We start from the raw sequence: 21,543 nt of genomic DNA, 5'->3' as shown, positions 1-21,543 counted from the left end.
AGAGGGGTGACAACAGAAGGAGTGACAGCAGGAGGGAGGAGAGATGGCAGGAATGAGGGGTTGGGGCAGGGGGAGAAGGAATAGCAGCGTCAGGGGTGGTGGCAGGAGCAAAGGGTGACAGCAGGATCGAGGGGCTGCACCGCCCGCTCTGCACAGGCGATGTGCGCTGCCGGCCTCTGCTTTTCCCGGCCAGCCCAGCGAGCGGCAGTGATGCCGAGCCCAGCAGCGGCGCTGGGGATGCGCGCAGCCCGCAGCCATCGCTGGGGACAGCCCGGCTGAGGGCTGGAGACAGGGACAGGCTCCTGACAGCCTGCAGAGCCCTGGGTGAGCGGCGGGCACTGAGCGTACAGCCTGAAACCAGAGGGTGCGGAGCGAAAGCGTTCAGGTAAAGTTTGCCCGTTCTGGACCCACTCCTTGTGCTCCTCTGGGCAGGGTCTGCAGCATCTTCATGATGTTCTGGAGAAGAGAAGGCTCCTGAAGGGGAGACCTGAGAGCAGCTCCAGTGCCTGAAGGGGCTGCAGGAAAGCTGGAGAGGGGCTTGGGACAAGGGATGTAGGGACAGGCCAAGGGGAATGGCTTTAACCTGCCCGAGGGGAGACTGAGATGAGCTCTTAGGCAGAAGCTCTTCCCTGTGAGGGTGCTGAGGCGCTGGCACAGGGTGCCCAGAGAAGCTGTGGCTGCCCCATCCCTGGCAGTGTTCAAGGCCAGGTTGGACACAGGGGCTTGGAGCAAGCTGCTCTAGTGGAAGGGGTCCCTGCCATGGCAGGGGTTGGAGCTGAATCATCTTAAGGTCCCTTCAAGCAAGTCTGTGATTCTGTGAGCCTCTGTATACTTGAATGTGCTTAAATTACCAGAACCTCAGCAGAATTACATACTTGCAAATTCCTAATAGATAAATTCCTCCGTGCTTCCATGTGCTCTCTAAGCTGAGTCCCAGGGAACAAAGCTTACAGCTGTCTTTGCCATCATCTACCTCTCAGGTTAGAAGCTTACTTCACCCGGGGCTGGAGCAAGGAGCAGGAATCACCTTGGTCATCCTGGAGCATCTTCTGCTCTGTTTTAAAGCATGTGTGAGCACACATACATTTCCCTTTGCAGGCACTAACCCATCTGGTGACTCCTCAGCAGCAGTTCAGCATCAGGAACCCCATCTGAGGAGCTCTTATGTCTTCCCAAGCAGAGCTGTCAAAACACCCGGCCAAACAAATGACCTGGCGAGGTGATTGTTCTGTTTTCTCAGAACAGCACGGAGTTAGTGTGTCCCCTGGGTCAATCCTTATCTGCTGCATTAGTCATTTGCTCCCAACAGTGGTAAATAGCAGGTCTTTCAGACATGTATCAGATGCAGCTCTCTGTACCTCATTGTGCGATACCAAGCTACAAAGGGAAATGAGCTCCTGAGTCCAGCTGGCGATCAGCTTACAGGCTCTAGCATCAGATTTGATTGTCCCTACAGCTCTTACTGTAGCTAGAAGAATTTCAGATGCTGGTGTTATTTTCCTGTGCAGCTCCTCTGAAGCTTTGACGCATCCCCCCCTTTTGGGAATTGGTGGCCATGGAGCAGTACTCCAGGTACAGACCTGGACGGAGGGACTAAACCCTGGTGCCTAAACTAGGCATGTTCTCATGAGATTCATGTACCACTGCCTGTGTGAGGAGGAGCACCACAATACGTGCGAGCAGTGGCTGGGGGAGCAGACTGCACTGCTCCTGGGAGCAGAAGTCAGTTCTCTGCCCAGCAGAAGCCCTGAGGCAAACGTGTCGAGTGAAAAATCCTGAAATAAAATGACCTTTGGTTCTATTCCTGCAATGTGAAATACCCGATGTGGTTTGCTGAATTCTGGTGATCTCCATGAGCACTGCTTCAACCCCATTAAGAGAAATCAAAGAAATAGGGCTCAAATGGGTAGCGGCTTCAGTGCAATAAAAATCACTGCACAGGAAAACATGTGTGACCATAGAATCATATAAATCCTGGAATGGTTTGTGCTGAAGGGACCTCAAAGCTCCTCCAGCTCCAACCCCTGCCACGGGCAGGGACCCCTTCCACTAGAGCAGCTTGCTCCAACCCCTGTGTCCAACCTTGTTGTAACCAACCTCACAACAGAACCCACCTGCCCCGGGAGGCATCGACCCCTTCTCCTGGTGCAAGTGATCTGTGGCCTCGTAGTGCTGCTGATGACTCCTGGAGCTGCTGGATCGACACCATTTACATTTCCCAGTGATCCACTTGCTCCCTTTCTGCCCTCTCCAGACTCGGCAGCCTTCAGGTTTTGGGTGGTCCCACCAGGAGACTATGGCTAATTTCACCTTGCTGGGAGCTGGGTTAACCCAGTGGCAGCTCTCAGAGAAGGACATAATGGCACAAAGATGATTAATTAGCAAATTAAACTGGGAAATACGAGTTTCCTTTCCACTGCACTTCAATCGATTTGTTTCCTGATGCCTTATGCAATGTTCTCGGGCTATTTTCATACAAAGATGGAGTTATGATACCAAAACTTCAAACTCTGCTTATTTAGGAAGGGAAAACAAATGAGAAACCACTGCCCTCCGGATGCATTGTCATCTGGAAGCAGGAGTATGGAGGGGACAGGCAGACATCTCCTGCCAGGGCAGCTGGGATAGCTCAACCCATTCATTAAACCCCTGAATTTATTCTAATCCTGTTGGATTCAAAGTCAAACACATCTTTTTTCTTTAGAAACAGAACAACTGATGCATAATCCAGAGCAAAGCTCTGCAGGGTTTTGCGTTGAGGAAGATCAATTCAGGTAGCTAAGAAAACGAACAGAAAGGAGTTCAAACCACAAGAAATGTAAAAAAGGGCCTGTTTTGTGTGCAGTCACTGGAGACTAAGTTGCTGGAAACATTTGGTTTGAATTGAATAGTGAAGGGCACAATCATTCGAGGCAAGATTTGCTTTTTAACTCGTCAGTGTTCTGATTTTAACCCTCTTTGGCAGGGTGAAAACCTTCCCTTCTCCAGGCTGCCCCAGCCCAGCTCTCTCAGCCTGGCTCCAGAGCAGAGCTGCTCCAGCCCTCGCAGCATCTCCATGGCCTCCTCTGGCCTCTCTCCAACAGCTCCACGTCCCTCTTGTGCTGCTGCCCCAGAGCTGGATCAGGGCTGCAGGGGGGTCTCCCCTTCATGCAGCAGAGGGGCAGGATCCCTCCCTGAGCTGCTGCTCACGCTCTGGGGGTGCAGCCCAGCACACGGGGGGGTTCTGGGCTCAAGCACTCACTGAAGCTGGGTCATGGGGAGCTTCTCCTCACCAATCAGCACCCCCAGTCCTCCTCCTCAGGCTGCTCCATCCAGTCTCCCCCAGCCTGTGTTCGTGCTGGGATTGCCCTGACCCAGGGGCAGGACCTTGCCCTTGGCCTGGTTGAACCCCATGAGGTTCACACGGTCCCACCTCTCCAGCCCGTCCAGGTCCCTCTGGATGCCATCATGTCAGGGAACTGATAGAAGGGAGGTGCTCCCTCCCTCCCTCCCTCCCAGCCGCAAATAGTTACCTCATTTTAAGCACAAGCACTGCTGATGTGAGTGTGCTGGCCAGGCGCTGGTCCACACACTCCAGAAGGGCCCTACGGGGCTGTCCTAGGCTCCAACACATCCCATGTCCATCAGGAATGCTCCTGGTAGGCATTGGTGGCTGCTAGCAGAAAGAGATGGATTTCTTTACTCCCTCCTGTCTTTTTGGAGCCTACAGATTGTCTGAAGGAATCTGCGCATCTCAGAGGAGACATATTGCAGAAACATAACGTTCCCAGAATCAGATTTGCACCTTCTCAGTCCTCCAAAATACCGAGGCACATGCTCAGCATCGAGGGGTTGAGGAGATGTTGGCTTGCAGCTTGTACACCCCAGAAGAGAATCAGTAGGGGTGGTTTATATTTAGCTTTTCAGAACAGGGATGCTTTCCTGATTTACATTTTTCAGCCCTCACTGGAAGCCTGGAGAGCTGGTTCTCTGCATTACCACGTGTCTCACAAGCATTTTGGGTACCTCAGGTATGTAAGGAAGAAATGCCGAGTGTTCCAGGTCCTTGTTGAAGTCAGATCAGTGAATTCACTCACAAGAACTTGCTGGGAAATTAACCATTTCATGCGTTTCAGCAGTATATGTATGTGATAAGCTTGAAGCATCTCTAGTCAAAAAGCTGTGGATTCCAAAACAACAAACAACAGATGGTGCAATCTCACATCTACCTACTACTCAAAATCAATAGCTTGATGGACAGTCAGACGAAAGATTAACAGCAGGGTTTATACTAGGAATGTTCTGGCTTTTTGGTGGCCACTAGTAGCTGCTTTACCAATAAGAGGTGAAGAGGAGTAACCAAATCTGCACACTCCATAGCACAAGCAGGGCAGGCAGAAGTCCCCACAGTACAAAACACTCTGCCACGGGCTCAGCAAGTTATTGACTCTGAAAAGCAAGTTGTATTTCATCCCGGAGGGATAAGAAATTGTCCTTTTCTCACTCCTCCAGGCCACTCAGCATTGTAACATTGGTTTGCATGGAAGTGGAAGAAGAGGAGTCTTCCTATCGGTTCTTACAGTCCTAAACAAACACTTGTTACTGCTTAATCTCCAGTTCAAAAAAGACCAGTTTTCCACAAAAGCCTTGGGAGCAACACTGCGTTAACTGATAAGACATCAGGCAGCAAAACAACCCCACAGGTTATCTCGGCCACAAGACCCTTTCTGAAACCCACTTTGTTCAAACTCCAAGCAGTGAAGCTTGGAAATAAGAGGAATGAGGAAGAGCTCTGAGATGGGAAAACAACAGAAAGGGTGGTCAGCTTTGCAGTGGGCTGCAAGCAGGCGCTGGCACAGGGTGCCCAGAGAAGCTGTGGCTGCCCCATCCCTGGCAGTGCTCAAGGCCAGGTTGGACACAGGGGCTTGGAGCAAGCTGCTCTAGTGGAAGGGGTCCCTGCCCATGGCAGGGGTTGGAGCTGGAGGAGCTTTGAGGTCCCTTCCAACCCAAACCAGGCTGGGATTCCCCGATCACATCACATGCTGGTGCTCAAAGGGTGGACAAGGCATCCACCAAACAAGGAGGAAGCTTCTGGATGCAGATACGGTGCCCCCCAGCAACGCTCTGGGTGCCAAGTGGGAGTGTTGGAGAGGTGCTGCGCCCACCCACCACACTCCTGTTGTGCACAACAACCAAATCCGTCGGTGAAGAGACAGCAGCGTTTCGTGCCAAGGACAGACTTTTCCTGAGGCACCTAATTACCATCGGCCCACACGCTATTTACACAAACGGCTTCTTGCAAAGGCAGCAGCAGGAGATGGCTCCACTGAACTCGGGTTATTTACAATACGGGAGGGGAGGGAGGCGAGTCGTGGGCACTGTGGTCTCCAGCAACATGGAAAATTATCCATGTTATTCCAAGGTACAAATCATGGAATGGTTTGTGTTGGAAGGGACCTCAAATCTCCTCCAGCTCCAACCCCTGCCATGGGCAGGGACCCCTTCCACTAGAGCAGCTTGCTCCAAGCCCCTGTGTCCAACCTGGCCTTGAACACTGCCAGGGATGGGGCAGCCACAGCTTCTCTGGGCACCCATTCCAGTGCCTCAGCACCCTCACAGGGAAGAGCTTCTGCCTTAGATCCAATCTAAACTTCCCCTGTTTCAGTTTGAACCCATCACCCCTTGTGCTATCGCTACAGTCCCTGATGAAGTCCCTCCCTGTAGCCCCCTTCAGACACTGGGAGCTGCTCTGAGGTCTCCACGCAGCTTCTTTTCTCCAGGCTGAACAGCCCCAATTTTCTCAGCCTGTCTTCATATGGGTTTTGGCTTCTAAATTAGGTGTTTTACCTCCCCATGTTAACACAGTTATGTCAAAGCTCATTGCAAGCTTAAAACTTACTTTATCAGCCAAGCAATTACACTTTTATGGGCTTTATTGTGTTTGTAGTAACATTAATACACTTCTGTTATTTAAGAGCAGTAATCTGGGAAGAGGAATAATTAGGGAACATCACTGTTATTCTGGATTCAGTGGTGGAGGCCGCATACCAAGTCATGTACAGAAGTACACTCCACAGCCATTTTGGGAGCCAAATGGGGACATATCGGTGTCAAGTTACAAAAAATGCACCAAGAACTAATTATTCCATCTGGAAACCTTCAGGTTTAATTTCTCCAACATTAAATCCCCCAGTACCAGCCTTCAGTCACTCAGCTGTAATGGGTACTGCTCCACTCCCGAAAGAGCATTCCATGGTGCTTTGAGGACAGAGCTCTCCCGGTCTCTCCTTATTGCAGCCACTTTTGCTTGCAGCCTGATTGCCCATTTCAGGGAGGATTTTACTGTGCAGTTGGCTGCGATCTGAGGCCATTTATTCCACCCCCAGTCCCTTCTCCTGCAATTTGGGTTGGTGACTGGCAAGCCTACAAGCAGGGCTCGACGCCGCGTTTCAGCTCCCCCGGTACCATGAGCTTTCCTGCCTTCCCTCCGCCATAAGCAGCTTAGGGCTGGATAAAGGATGTCTGGGTTTCGTGTGTGTTAAAGTGCTCAGCCATTCACTTTGGGATTAGGTAGAACACAAAACCATCCTAAAAACAAATGTTTGTGCTAAAATCCCTGCCTCCGAGCTGGGTGGGTGCTGCTGTGCACTGGAGACACACAGGCCAAGAGGAGTGGGGTCTGTGCTCTGCCAGGCACCCAAGATGCATGGAAGTCCTCTGGCCAAGAGCAAAACCCAGTCCCAGCTGCTCCAGTAAATGCCAAGTTCCCAGCTATTACACTGTGAGCAGATACCAGTTCTGCAGGTATCAGCAGATATCTGCTCACAGAACACTGTGAGCAGATACCAGCTCTCTCACAGCTTGGTTTTGGGGGTAGAACTCAGTCCTGCTGCCATAGGTAGCCACCATCTCAGAGAAGCAGTTGTGCTCCATCCCCCAAATGGATCAAAGCATCCCTCCGGCATTTGGGTTGTGCAGCTCTGAGCAACAGCACAGTATACAGCAGCAGCAGCCTGCAGCTTCCACTGCCTCCAGTGAGGAACCCAGGGGAGTGGGAGGAGGAGATGCTGGTGAGGGTCCAACTCAAGTCTTGGACCCGATTCCCAGCCCTGATGTGGGAATAGGCAAGGAGGGAGGCAGGTGATGCTCCATGCTGCTGGATACCAGCATACCAAGAGCTAAGGACAACTCCTGCTTCCAGCCTCATCCCTCCACCCCACAGGGCCATACTGAGGGTACTCACACCAGCCTCTGTCCCAGATCCATCCCTGCAGGGTTTTCACCTGCCCATCAACTGGTACAGCAATGGGACTTGGGGAGCTACAGTGCTCCAGGGACCCGGAGGCTCCAGCTGCCAGCTCAGGATGCAGTCACCATGTCATGGCCCAGCACAAAGCAAGGGGCCACTGATGAAGCCGAGGATTCTGTCAGGCCAGAGATGGATGCAGAGGAGCTGCTCGTTGGGACTCAGCAGCACCTTCTTACATTTCCCAGGGCGAGCAGGAATTATTGATCACCCGTTTCCTACAGGTGAATAACACTGATGGAGCTGTGGCTGTCAGACGTTCCTGTTAGCACAGAGAACACCGTAAAAAGCCATTTTCTTATAAGAAACTTGCTGCTCAGAAAGAACTTATACTCAAGACTGTTAAATCACCCTGCAAAACAGCCAAACATGAGTTTCCAGCTCAAAGATGCCCCTGATGTTCCCACCAACATGCAAGGTGGACACAACTTTACAGCCCTTGAGTTAGGGAGAGAAACTGCTCAATGCAGTCCAAAGGGAAAGACTGAGAAAGGTTATATGGGAAGTGATGGATCTGGTCTATTGTTTCTTTTTCCCCTTTTTTTTTAAATAGACAAATTAGGAAAAAAAAAATCACTTCATGTACACTTTCCTTGTGGTTTCTAGTGGCGATTATCCCACACAGGATACTGGAGCTAGACATCTTTAAGGTCCCTTGCAACCCAAACCATTCTGTGATTCTATGACTTGAGTAGTGAATACAAAACCCATACAGTCACAATCCCCTCCCCTTCCCACCTCACGGGAAAGCTCATGCTTGATTTAACTCTGGTTTTTGGGCTGATATTTCCTCCTCTCAGAGGGTTAGGCTCATCCCACCGATTTCCAAATCTTAAAGTACATTTTCAGGCTGGTTTGTTGCTGTTGATTTTCCAGCGCAGCCTTTGGAGTCCATCTTCCCTCTTTGTTTCCATGACACTTTGGTCAATAAAACAGAAAAGAACACACAGAAAAAGAAAAGGAAACCCCCTCCAAGGACTGATCTTACCTGTGTCCACAGGAGGTAGCTTCACACCTTCATCTCTCTGGGGATGTCTCCAAGCTTTGCCTCCCTGTGGGTTGAGCATTACCGGCACTCGTAACTTATTCATGTGTTGCTCAGCTGAAGAGGACACCTCCTCCAGTGTTAAAAGGAAATATCAGCAGGCAGAGGCAAGCATTATCTTCTCTCCTGCCGTCTTCCCTTCATTACAGCTGGGGACTCCCTCTGATCCCAGCTTTCTTCTCCCCCTGCATGCTCGAAGGAAGGAGGGCTCCACAAAGAGCACGTTGCCACAGCCGGGCCCGATGCACTTGCTGTTTGAAGGAGATATTCCAACTGGTGTTTCTCTGCAATATGTGATTCATGGCACAAGCCCGATTCATACTTTGTTTGCCGCTGAAAGAAATCCTGTTGTTGAATAATAAATCTTCCTCGTGCCAGAACTTGTGTTTTCAAAACTGTCCATGGAGCAGCTCATCTTTTAATGAGTTTTCCTATGGGCTAAGAGCTGACATCAAGGACCTTCCTCACTCAGCTTCCTTCACAGAAGGATTCACTGCAGCCGCCAAAGTCAGTTGCAGAAAGAAGCAGAACCACTGCAGAGATGTAGCATTGCAAGATGAACTGAACACAAGCGAGCTCTCCCAACAACGAGAGCTGGGACGTCTCCCAACTCCACATCTTCACACAGCCTCTGCCGCTCCCTCGGTGACTCAGTGGCTGAAATCCAGCCATGGGAATGCACAGATCTCATCTATCCTTTAACTTGATGCTGACAGGCTGAGCAGGACCAAGTGAGACCATGCTTTGGGCTGGTGACCGTCACCAAAAGAACTGGGACCTGTATCGTGCACCCATGGAGCCCCTAAATACCCACCGACTTTGTTGTAATGGCAGTGGAAACTCCAGCAACAGCCACCTGCTTGGTTTCTTTCACTCTCTATTTGTTATTCCTTATCTGTCTTAATACTTTAAGGAAAAAAAGATGCATTACGCTGCTCTAGAAATAATGCCATAGGTTCCCATCTCAAAACCAGACACCAACAATGATTTTGCTCTGGTTATAGTTACAAAAAGACATTTCTTCTTCATTTATTAATAAGACATTTGACTGCTTCATACAGTCATCTACATGTTTCACCCCTGTTTGCTAGATCTGATCAGAACCCTTCAGAAAGCCCCTAAACCAAGTTTTGCTGTTATGTCCTTTCCCCTTCCCTTGGAGTGTATCTACTTTTGTTCCCCTGAAGTCTCAAAACACACAAGTCTATCATTTTGCTTCCAAACACTTAACTTCTGTTGTGCCAGATATACTTGGTAAATTATAAATATGCATCCAGCTTACCTAAAAAAAAGTATTGATGGGCTCAAGGTATTTCTAGTGAATCATTATCATTAAAATAATCATTGCTGCATCTGAATAACAATTTGAAAATTGTTATTCAAGTAATAATGTTCTTTGTTATTTCATTCATCTATAATCACAGCATCCCAGCCTGGTTTGTGCTGGAAGGCACCTTAAAGCTCCTCCAGCTCCAACCCCTGCCACGGGCAGGGACCCCTTCCATAGAGCAGCTTGCTCCAAGCCCCTGTGTCCAACCTGGCCTTGAGCACTGCCAGGGATGGGGCAGCCACAGCTTCTCTGGGCACCCTGTGCCAGCGCCTCAGCACCCTCACAGGGAAGAGCTTCTGCCTAAGAGCTCATCTCAGTCTCCCCTCGGGCAGGTTAAAGCCATTCCCCTTGGCCTGTCCCTACATCCCTTGTCCCAAGCCCCTCTCCAGGTTTCTGGTAAGCCCCAGCAACAATGTCACTTTCCTAACTTTACTTTCATAAGGTTGTCTCTTAGAAAACATTCAGACACATCTTAAAGAAATCCATGCTGAAAAGTCATTGAGACAGAATGTCAAAGTATTACTTCTTCTCTATGAAACAGAATGGTTATTTTTAATGTACAGAGGGGTATGATCTTAAATTTTCATAAGATAAAGAAGATGGAGACAGGAACAGAGAGGAGAATTTCTAAGCAACTTTTAAAAGTCATTTAACCATGTTTTTGGAAGGAACACACATCTTCCTACCTTGATATTGCTCATTTACAAAGAAATCACTATTACTACTCCGTGAAGACTTGTGGCTGACCCTGTAAAGCAGTTTAAAGGCACCGCGAGCACTGCAAATTTCAGACAAGAGTAAAAAGTCTTACATTAAAAAATAAAACCCAAAAAGCAGCCTGTGCCTGGCACAATGGCAGCCTTGGGCTTTTCTTCTCCAAAGGAGCAACGAGAGGTGGGGAAAATCGCTTCAGGCTTGGGCTTGAAGGGAGACAAAGAATGAGTGAAATCCTCTCTTATTAGGAAACACCTCTGCTCTGTTTAATCTAAAAATAGCCTCAGCAGCTCTGGTAGCACCGTGCTACAGGGAGAAGGGGAACTGAAGGAAAAAGGAAACTTGGGGGAGAAAAAAACCCACCTAAGTTTCTTCTTCGGATATTTTCAGGCAGACAAATTGAAGGGAAAGGTAGGACTGATGAAAGCAAAGCTCCATTCACAACAGGCTCCTAAAGGGAAAAGTGGTCAGTTCAAGAGGGTCCTGCTGGTAGAGACAACTGCACCTTCTCCAGCATTTCTGCCTGGTAATTGAGTGCTGGGTGTCTCTTGTGACTCCTCGTGGGAGCAGGGGGGAAGGTTCCTGAGCTTATCCCAGTGATTTGTGTTCTCATTTGGGGTTTGGTGTATTTTAAACGCTTCCTGAGTTCATAGGGTCTTTGATTGAAAACAATATACTAATGGCCAGAGATAGACCATGCAGGGGTAGGGGTGAACATGGGAAAAGGAGCTGAAATGGATTCCACAGCTTCTTTTCTAAAGAAAAAAATCCCAAACACTCACATTGCTAAGCCACGGGGCCAGCCTTTTCAATAATACAGTTGTCAGCCCGTAAGACTTTAATGCTGTTCCTGAAGAGTTATTTGTCCACTGAGATAATGACACAGCTAAGCTCCCCCATTAAAAATCCTTCCATATTTATGGTGATGAGCCGGAAGAAATCAAAGGGTTTCTCACCAGGTGGGGAAAGTGCAGTGCTTCCCGTAAAGGCTGTCGCTGGCCTTAGCTGAAGGTTTTGTCTGGGTTTCTGGAAGCATCACTGAGGTCCCCGGCAGAAAGAGACGTGGTGGCTCCCATCTCCATCCATGCGGCGCACAGCACAGGCTGTTTGTCCTGCATCACCAAGGGATGCAACTTCTACCTAGCCAGGTCCCTCGTGTCTGAGTGCTCTGAGCCGAGTGCTAGATATTTAGCAACACACTTTGAACGGTTCCCATACGTTTTGAAACTTCTCAGACTTTCAGTGCTGCTTTTACACTCCTCTGAAGTCCCTCCGGGTTTTGCTTTACTCCCTTATGTTGATTCCTTATTTTACTTGAACTCTGTTCATCATCTTCCCTGTGGTACAAGCAGGAAAGATGGTCCCTGTCTGTGACCCCACCACTTCCAGACTCTCCTCTTACCTTGAATTCCAGCAGCCCAGCCCACAGCCCAGCTCACACCTCACCCTTAGTTTACTGTCACCTCCCCTTACTCCACATCACACACCTTAGAGGAGATAGAATGTCTGGAATTTATAAATGACAAATAAATAATCAAACTCTTTTCACTGGGTCTATTTCTTTCTCTGGTGGTTTTACGGACACCTAAGCACTTAACAACTGGGTATTTCTAGCTAATCACTATCTTTAAACTAGTCATTACTGCTTTCAAATTTGTTCCTTTCATTCAAATAATAATGTTTTTTGTGGTTTCATCCATCCTTAATGACACTTTCATAACCTCATTTTTACAAGATTAGCCCTTAAAACCAAGCTCTTCAAATTCTGTCTTTGCCAGCAAGGGAGTTTCTTTAACTCCCCAGTCTACAAGCAAAGCTCAAACTCCCCCCCTGAGCAGGACCAGGAGATCAGTTGTGATGCTTCAATGCCGGGAGCAGGGTTTGATGTAAGAGCTGAGCATGATTGTGCAAATATGGCTGAGAAAACCCCTGACGTGTCAAACAATGGGAAAAATCCCACTGATCCTGTGGCGGGGAAACAGAGCATCTCACTAAGCTCTGCTTGAAGCTGGTAACGTTAACGGTGGTTTGTTCAGCTTCTGTAGCAGAAACTGCCAGAAGCAGAAAATGTTTCATGCTTTCATCTCCCAGACACAGGTTGGCAGAACGTGAAGGTTTGATCACCCCGATTCCATTATTGTTGTTTGTGTGTTTTTTAAACCAATAAAAGAGGTTTTAAAAAAATAATTAATACATGCTTTCTTTTCACTGCTTGCTTTGGAGAAGCAGGTTGTGCTGTGATGGGCTCTCATGGGGAGACACAACATGGTTTTGGCTTCTGTTGGAAGGGACCTTAAAGCTCCTCCAGCTCCAACCTGTGAGCACTATTTGTTGTTGATCCCAGGAAGCAGCACAAGGCTGCTGTGGCAGTGAGACCCAGTCACCGGCTGCTCCTTCAGCAGCGCGGCACACACGGGTGGGAGCATCCCTCCACAGGGAGGTGTTCTGCACTAATGTGACATTTTAATGTTGTGGCTCTGCTGGTGAAGCCTCTTATCTCATTAGAAAAAAAAGTTGGCTCTTCGCAGTGAACCAGTTGTAATGATAACGCGACTGTTTCAAACTGATGTGAACCCCCAGGAAGAGAAGTGAGGTTTTCTTAGTCTCAAGAAGCACATAGACTTGGCACTGCTGCGACGAAGCACTGCGAGAAATTTAGGTTTATATGGTTTACAGCTTAAAATTATCCAGTATCCATCATAAACCACCACTTACCTCAGAAATGCACAGCTGGTGCTGGAACGAGGTAACTTCTGAAGTGACCTCTGGAAGTGGAAGCTGTCTGTTAGGGCAGAAGCCTGCCCCAGCACCCACAATCCAGCACCACCCGAGACTGGGACTGCTGGGACTGGGGTCCCTTTGCAACAGTGGCTGTGGTGAGCCCATGGGTGCCCCTTCCCAGTCCTTGCTCACACACACCCACACAGGCACACACACACTCTCAGGTGTGCATCCCTCTCATTCAGGCTCCAGCCTGGGTTTCCCACAGCAGAATCTCAGATACCCAATTCCAGGAAAAATATCATGTAATAATTGAATGTTGCAGCCAAAAGGGGCAGCTCGAGATAGGGGCCTCCAGAGAGGGACCCTGACAAAGAAACCCCTGGGCAGTTATTCCCCTAGGATCCATGCACCCACCGCTCATACACCTTTTATTCCAAGGGTGATCTTTGGTCTGGGGTCTTCTGACACCTTCATGGGCTCTTTCTTCACCTCCATACAGGCCAGTAATTGTTCTTATTGAGTGGCAGCTTCTGCCAAGCGTTGTGGCCCCCTTTATCTTCTGGTTTGTGCTTCTTGTTCCCCCGCTCATCGGCAGAGCCCAGGCACCAAAACCTCCTGACCTTGGCTAAACACAGCTCAGGAACAGCCAAACCATCCCTGTGCTATCGACGTTCTTCCCACCCTAAGACAAAGCAGAGCGGGTACCAGCTGCCGGAGCATCACTGCCAAAACACCCGCTCTGTTCCAGCCCAAAGCACATCGAGGTGAGAGCCACAGCTCATGGGCTGGGGTTCAGCAGATCAGCTGCTGCTGCTGGGCAAGGGGAGCTGAGCAAACACACACTGGAACACACAGCACTGGTACATAAGGCACTGACACACGCGGCACTGTAACTCTAAGTGACTCATTCCATGTAAAACTGACTTATTTAAGCTTATTTAAACGAACTAACACCTCTCAATACTGTCCCTCCCCAAAGCTTTCTGCTGCACCAGCTTTTCTCACCCTGCTCCACATCAACGCTTCCAAGGAGAGGCAGCCTGGCCAACTGCAAATGACAAACTACTGCAAGAAGTAAGGAAAATGCAGTAAGTATTTGCTCTCTTCTGCCTATGTGTCGTCTTTGACAGAAACCCAAGCCACCCATGTCGGCAGCCCCACACTGACAAACAGCTTTTGCTGCTGCGATGAGTCTGGTGGCAGCTGAGCGAGGCAAAGGATCAGTCTCATTATTTCCTTCCTCGTAGCATTAATTTGCCTCCTTAATCCATACACAGCTTTCTGCAGTTATTAAAGTAGTTTTAATCCAATAAAACAAACAGCATGGATCAAAGAATATCCCAGAGGAACAATACACAGAAAACAGCTCGTGTAAAGTTCAACGACAGAAAACATAAAGCCTATTTACTGCACATATAGACAACCCAAAGGTAGGAGAGATCCAAGACGTGACTGTCACTTTATTCCCTGTGCTGTAATGCCATCTCTCCGATTAAAGTGCATTTGACTAATCACCAGTTAACACACTTCAATTAATTTAATTAACGTGTAATAACATTACATCATGCAAAGAAAATACTGTAAGGTTTTCAGATTAAGTTCTAAATTACTGCGGAACATGTCTGTCCCTAAATGAAATGAACATGAAAGCTGCTTTTCTCCCTTTTCTCACTAGAACTTTTTAATAACAGGCACAGATGCAAGCTCTGGAAAACTGAGTTCGTTCAGTGAATGTATGGGCTTCCATAGATGTCAATTAATCCAAGACTATTTGTGTACTTCTTGAATTACAAAGGGCTTGGAATGTGACATGGGAATACACCCGGTACAGGGTTGCTCAGCTTGTCCTTTCCTGGCTCCTACCACTTGGATGAAGAGACCCCATTTGAGTCTGGTGGTTCACCAGCTCTCATAAAGGGCATCCAATTCAACAGCAGCTGGCTGGCATTCCTGACACTGCTCCTGGTGTTTCAGCTCTTGTTCAGACCCAGAGAGCTTATACAGAGCCCATCACCAGCCCCCTAGTTCTTAAAGGAAACTGGAGACCACTTCCCAGGTCTCAGAAAAATCATTTCGCTGCCAGACCTTCACTTGCATTTCACACCAGCATCTTTAAAATCCTGCTTTGATCTACTAAAAAGCATTAATAAAGAATAAAGATCACTTTCAAAACAGCACTCTTGATAAAAGGCCCATAGTGTTTTGAAAGATGTCTAAGATGTCCTATTGCCAACGCTGTTTTCTGGTGAATGTGATAAGGAATTGGCTATGGCTCAAGCCAGGTCTGGCAGAAAGGGCAGGGGAAATCAAGTCACAGAATGTGGGTATGGGGCAGAAAGGGAGGGCAGCAGCAGGAGAAGGCTGGAATAACGTTGCTTTCTGTAATTTCTAGAATCATAGAGTGGTTTGGATTGGAAGGGACCTTAAAGCTCATCCAGTTCCAACCCCTGCCACGGGCAGGGACACCTTCCACTAGAGCAGGTTACTCCAAGCCATGTCCAACCTGGCTAATTCCACTGGAGATTGCCCAGTTGTCTTCATTCTTTACTCTGGGTGTCTGCACCCAGGTTGCAACAAGGCTGCTTCTGACCCAGACCACCAGTCCAGCTCTCCACTCTGCCTTCAGACTACCATCTGACAGCGACATTCTGTGACCAACACCTATGCTTCCTGTTAGGAGAACTTCAATCACAATCAGAACACCTCCAGGTATGCGCTGAGCTTCCCTGCTCAATCTGTGCTCTACCAGTCCCTGGGAATGTACAAAGCTTTATGCTCCCTGTACCAAAACCACTTACACTTACACCTTTTCAACTCATAGAGTGTTCATTTGGGCACCAACAAGACTCACTGGCAAGCCTCTAGCAGACACAGTGCTTGGTAGGTCCTCAGCACACCAGAGATGATCGCAGGCAAGAACCCCCATCAGTTCCAAGCACTATATCCCTGGACAGAAGTTCTCACCTGATTCATAGGAAATTTTGACCACTAACAAATACCCCCTATGAGCAACTTGCCTTTGCTCCATTTGCATGCAGCTGTGCTGTTGAAGGATGAAACCAGTGGAAGCATCAGTGTGATGTATCTCATTGAAAAGAGTGAATTATGATTTAATACTACCTTTATGCATGAAAAGGTATGTTATCTATCCTGAACAGATAACATGTTTCTACATTTGAAAGTCAATTTTAAATAGAAATTCCAACCCAGTCAAATGAAATCTAATTCCCTTTGAGTTTCCCTTCTGAGCTGTGCATCATAATATTTCTGCTAATGGTGCCCTAATCGGAGGTTACACGGCACCAACTAGAAAGTAATCCCCATAAAAATCATGTCAGAGTTTTTGTTCGCACTGCAGCTACTGAAAGGACAACTCAAATACCAGCATTATTTCCAGCCTTTGGAAGGTTCCTTTCTGAAGAGTTCTTTTAAGTCCTAATTAATCAAATCAGTGATATTTTTCCCGGGTCAGTGATTCATTAGTGCTGTACCAGCTGAAACTGAAGTAGTCTGAAATGTGAAACTAAACAGATCATATTTCTTCCATAGATGGTCAAGCTGTATTTGCAGGCAGAATAGACATTACATTGAGTCAAGTATGTTCTGAATCACTCTTTCCCCCCTCTCTTTCTCCTTTTGACAGCAGCACAGAATTTGTGAGATGAGATTATCAGAAACTCTTCCATCACCATCCAACCATAGATGAGCATCACCAGGTCCACCCTTCCCTCTTGTAACTAACCCAGCAAGAGCTCGAATGGGCTGTCATCACATTCCCAGCAAGGTCAATAGATGATCTTAAGGTCCTTTCCAACCTTAACCATTTAGCCATATTCTTTGTGCAGAGCCAATATTGGATTTGACTGTAAGGATGTGAATTCAAGGCTACTGACTGCAGTCGGCTTTCTGCACAGGTAGAAGACAGGGAGCAGATGTAACCTCACCCCAACCACCGCCCTCCACTTTGGCACGCTCTCATCAGGGCTTTTTAAAATGTGTATCCAGAAAATAATGCCAAGAAAATAATGTCCAAAGAAAATGCAAAAGAAATGATGTTAATGAAAAGCAGAAAGAGATGAAAGACCGTCAAGAAGGGTAAGAAGAGGAAAGCAGGATGAGTAAAACCAAGGGGAGAGAAAGATGGATACTTAAGAATAAATGAGAAGATGAAGAAAATAATGAAAAGGGAAAGGGAACAAAAACTCAGTTAAAGAAAACCAAGTTTTAAACCCTTTTGCTAATCAATGTTTCTTACATGATGAAGCCAAGGTGAGGCAGAGCTGGATTTTTACCAGCGGAACATTGAAAGTCAGCTGCATTTCAGCGCAGGGGAGGTGAAGACAAAGGTATATCTGGAAAAGCCCAGAATCCCACAGCTGGATGTGGAGGGGAGAAACCCCAGCGGATATGATGGCACCACACACGATGTGAACTGTCACACACAGGATACCTTTATGGGTAGGAAACTTTGATGTGTTATCCTGAAACCTTGCACTGAGCAACTGCACGCACTTCTGCCAAGCACAAACCCGTTTAATTTATCATCATATTCCCGAGGAAACACACAGACATTAACCTAATGCAGCCGAGCACTCCAGGAATTTGTCTTCATCAACACAATCAAACACGCAGGTCTTTGAGTTGCTCAACTGGAGGAAACATTCCTGTGGTCTCAGTACCCACCTCAATGGCACAGAAACACAATTTAGGAATTGACGTTATGAGTTATTACAGGCTATTAGATGAGGGGGTTCTTTTGTTAACTAATGCCTGTCCTCGGAATGAAACTCTCATGCAGGAATTTCTATCCACAATCACACAAATATAATCTAAAGGCTGTCACAAAAGAAAAGAGATGGCTGCTTTTGGGGGCAGAAAAGCTGCAGTTTTAAGTCTGTGTGACATTTCAGGTGCTGCACAATGTCACAGGTAACATAATAGGTAATAAACACTCTTAAAACCAGTAATCTGCTGCAGATTATAGGGAAGGGTTATTACTTGCTGGTGCCTTCAGTGTATTTGTGCAGAGCTACAGCCAAAATCCTTGTAATGCTTTGGGTAATTCTCCCCTTCAGGGCAAAATCGAGTGCTGGATTTTCCTTCTGCCCAATGCATTTATTGGTGCTATTGCTCCTTTTAGCCCTTTATCCCCTTCCCAAAAAAAAAGTGGTTGAATACCTTAGGCTAACCACGGCCCATTTCCCATGTCATTCACATGCTGCTTTGCACAAGCAGCTTCTCAAAAGTGTGAGCCAAAAATAAGAACGTGGCCACCAGAGCACAGAGATGGTGGTAGAAGAAACATTTAAATTGTCCAGTCTTTTGAGTTATCAATGAAAAGAGAGCTCAGATGCCTGGATGCCAGTCTGGGGAGAAATATGGTGTCCAAAATTATAGGAGAGGATTTATTTGCCCACCAAATGGAGCAGGAGCTGTGCATCAAGTGTGGGATGAAACTGAGGTTCCTCTGACAAGCTGGATAAATACAGATAAAGAGGGATGTTTGCAAAGCTCTGGGTTTGGCTTACTCCTAGTGCTTATGGACTTCAGATCTGAGACAATACCTGGAATGTGTTGGAAGGGACCTTAAAGCTCCTCCAGCTGCAACCCCTGCCATGGGCAGGGACCCCTTCCACTAGAGCAGCTTGCTCCAAACCCCTGTGTCCAACCTGGCCTTGAACACTGCCAGGGATGGGGCAGCCACAGCTTCTCTGGGCACCCTGTGCCAGCGCCTCAGCACCCTCACAGGGAAGAGCTTCTGCCTAAGAGCTCATCTCAGTCTCCCCTCGGGCAGGTTAAAGCCATTCCCCTTGGCCTGTCCCTACATCCCTTGTCCCAAGCCCCTCTCCAGCTTTCCTGCAGCCCCTTTAGGCTCTGGAGCTGCTCTCAGGTCTCCCCTTCAGGAGTCTTCAGTCTGACCCAGCCCAGCTCTCTCAGCCTGTTCTACACTCCCATATCTGCCAAGCATGGGGACATGTAATGGTGAACATCGGCAGTGATGCTCCCTCTGCTGAAGCCAAACACTGCCCAGCCACCGGCATCTGCTGCATGGTGGGGGGCTGGACACAAATACCTCTCTTTCCATTGAAAAGTTTTGTCACCTGCCCCGGTGATGCTATACAGGCACCTTCCAGTGGGGATAATTAAAAGAGGGGCTCATCAAAGGTATAGGAAAGCAGCACAGCTTGTGTATGGACGAGGCATTTTCTGTTCTTAAGCACTAGACCTTTAAAATCTTTACAAGAAACCAGATCAGCCAGAAAACAGGAGGATTTTTTTCCTCAGAAGGAGCACACAAAGGATGTTTTTAGTTGGGAAAAAAAAAAAAGCAACATTGGCAATGCTGAAGGCCCCCTGAAACCTGCTCTGTGGTAGCCAGATTTGATACGATTGTTAAAATTAAAACCATAATGTATATATCCCCACTGCTGTTGTAATGCTGATTCAAGCCAAAGGAATTGTTCCTTCTGATTTCTTTTCTCCCACAGAGTGTTTCAAGCAGGTTTGCCTCCAGGCCCCTAGCTGGAAACCTTCCCTACAGCCCCCTATCCAGGTAGTATTAATGCTCTCCCTCAAAGGCATCTATCCCCACAGGCTTTGCTACACTCACTACTAGGAATTAAAAGATTCAGAAAGCCTTCAGGACTACACCCCCACACCAGAACCCCATGTATCCTGCTGCTGCTGAGCCCCTGGTGACAGCCTCATTAATTTGCTATAGAAGAACAAAGTCTAATGATCACCTCCACAAATCAGCTCCAGTCTTTCTTCTTCTGAAGCTTCCCAGCCACGTGGGGAGGATGGATGTACACCCTGGTACAGGAGAAACCACATCATCCCAGACTGGTTTGGGTTTGGGGGGACCTTAAAGCCCCTCCAGCTCCAACCCCTGCCACGGGCAGGGACCCCTTCCACTAGAGCAGCTTGCTCCAAGCCCCTGTGTCCAACCTGGCCTTGAGCACTGCCAGGGATGGGGCAGCCACAGCTTCTCTGGGCACCCTGTGCCAGCGCCTCAGCACCCTCACAGGGAAGAGCTTCTGCCCAAGAGCTCAGCTCAGTCTCCCCTCTGGCAGGTTAAAGCCATTCCCCTTGGCCTGTCCCTACATCCCTTGTACAAAGGGTTTCTTTATTGCTTTAATGAACCCACATTGGCTGTCCCCAGTCAGTTCTCACTGTGCATGTACCTTAGCCTAGTCTCCAGGAGGATCTGCTCCATGATCTTGCTGGGCACCAAGGTGAGACTGACTAGCCTGTTATCCCCTAGGTCTTTTAGAAATGGGGTTATGTTTCTCCTTTCCAGAGACCAGAGCTACAAATCACCAAATTGGAAATGGACAAGGCAACGCTTGGGGCTGCAACCATGCAAATTCACATTCACTGGGGATGCGGAGAATGTCCAGCACATCACAAGGTAGGAGCAACGTCCTCGACACCATCCTCCTTTGGGATGAAGGGCCACTACAGGTCTTTAAAATGGGATAACACCAGCGGGGCTTCACAATCCCATGCTAGCACACAGGGAACTGACTTAGAGAGTAACTTTCATCCAAACTGAGATGGAAACAGGACTATTGGATGCAGCAGACAGGAGTCTGCAATAAATGAGCACAGAACTGAGATGGGCACTAAGAGTGAAGGAAAAAGGTTAGGTCCAAATTAGCCTAAAGTGGAAAAAGAGAAACAAATTGAAATGGTAGAATAATTTATAAAACCCATTTTGTTCAATTTACAAATGGCTCCATTATCGACTTCACCATCTTCGTAGCAATGGCAGAGCAAGAATAAGAGCATCAGATGAGAAGTATAGGGTAATGTTATTCATAAGCCAGCCTTATCAGCCTCTCTACAGCTTGCATATTTTTATAAATAGCTAAATTCTTTAACCATTCAGGGTTTGGAAGCTGAGAGGTCCCTATCTCATGCCATTTCCCAGAGGGAACGGATTTATGCCTGCTGTGGAGCCCACATCTAATTAGTCAGAAGCTTTCAGCTTGATGAACCTGATGAACCTCCCACGTATTGAACCTCTGTGTGAGCAGAGCCCAGCACTGACACTGTGGGAATCGTGGGCAGCACTTGAAAAAGCAGGAGGAAACTTGCTGACAAAGCATCATTCCTGATGTGCGTTCGCTCAGGGAAAGTGCTCGCTCCCATCACCAGGTTAAATGATGCAAACACACACCAGGGCATTTCCTGCCCCATTCACTTCCCCACACGTAGATCACATCCTCCATCAAAAGAAATGGGGGAACTTCAGCAGTTAGGAAGAGCAACAGCTCTAAAAGCCTTACAGACAAAGAGCATAGTTTTTAATACGCTTTAAATTGCAGATTGAGGGAGGCCACTGTTATGACTTTGCCTACTTTCAATTTTTTGCATGGTTTAAAGAAGGAGCAATTTATTTTTTTAGTTGAAAGCTTCCAAAAAGTCAAGCTGAGAGGGGTT

The sequence above is a fragment of the Pezoporus occidentalis genome, unplaced genomic scaffold, assembly GCF_034315485.1.
Source record: "Pezoporus occidentalis ecotype Australia unplaced genomic scaffold, CSIRO_AGI_Poc_V1 ctg45, whole genome shotgun sequence".
NCBI lineage: Eukaryota > Metazoa > Chordata > Aves > Psittaciformes > Psittacidae > Pezoporus > Pezoporus occidentalis.
The sequence above is the reverse complement of the archived record's forward strand: the minus strand, read 5'-3'. Positions refer to the sequence as shown.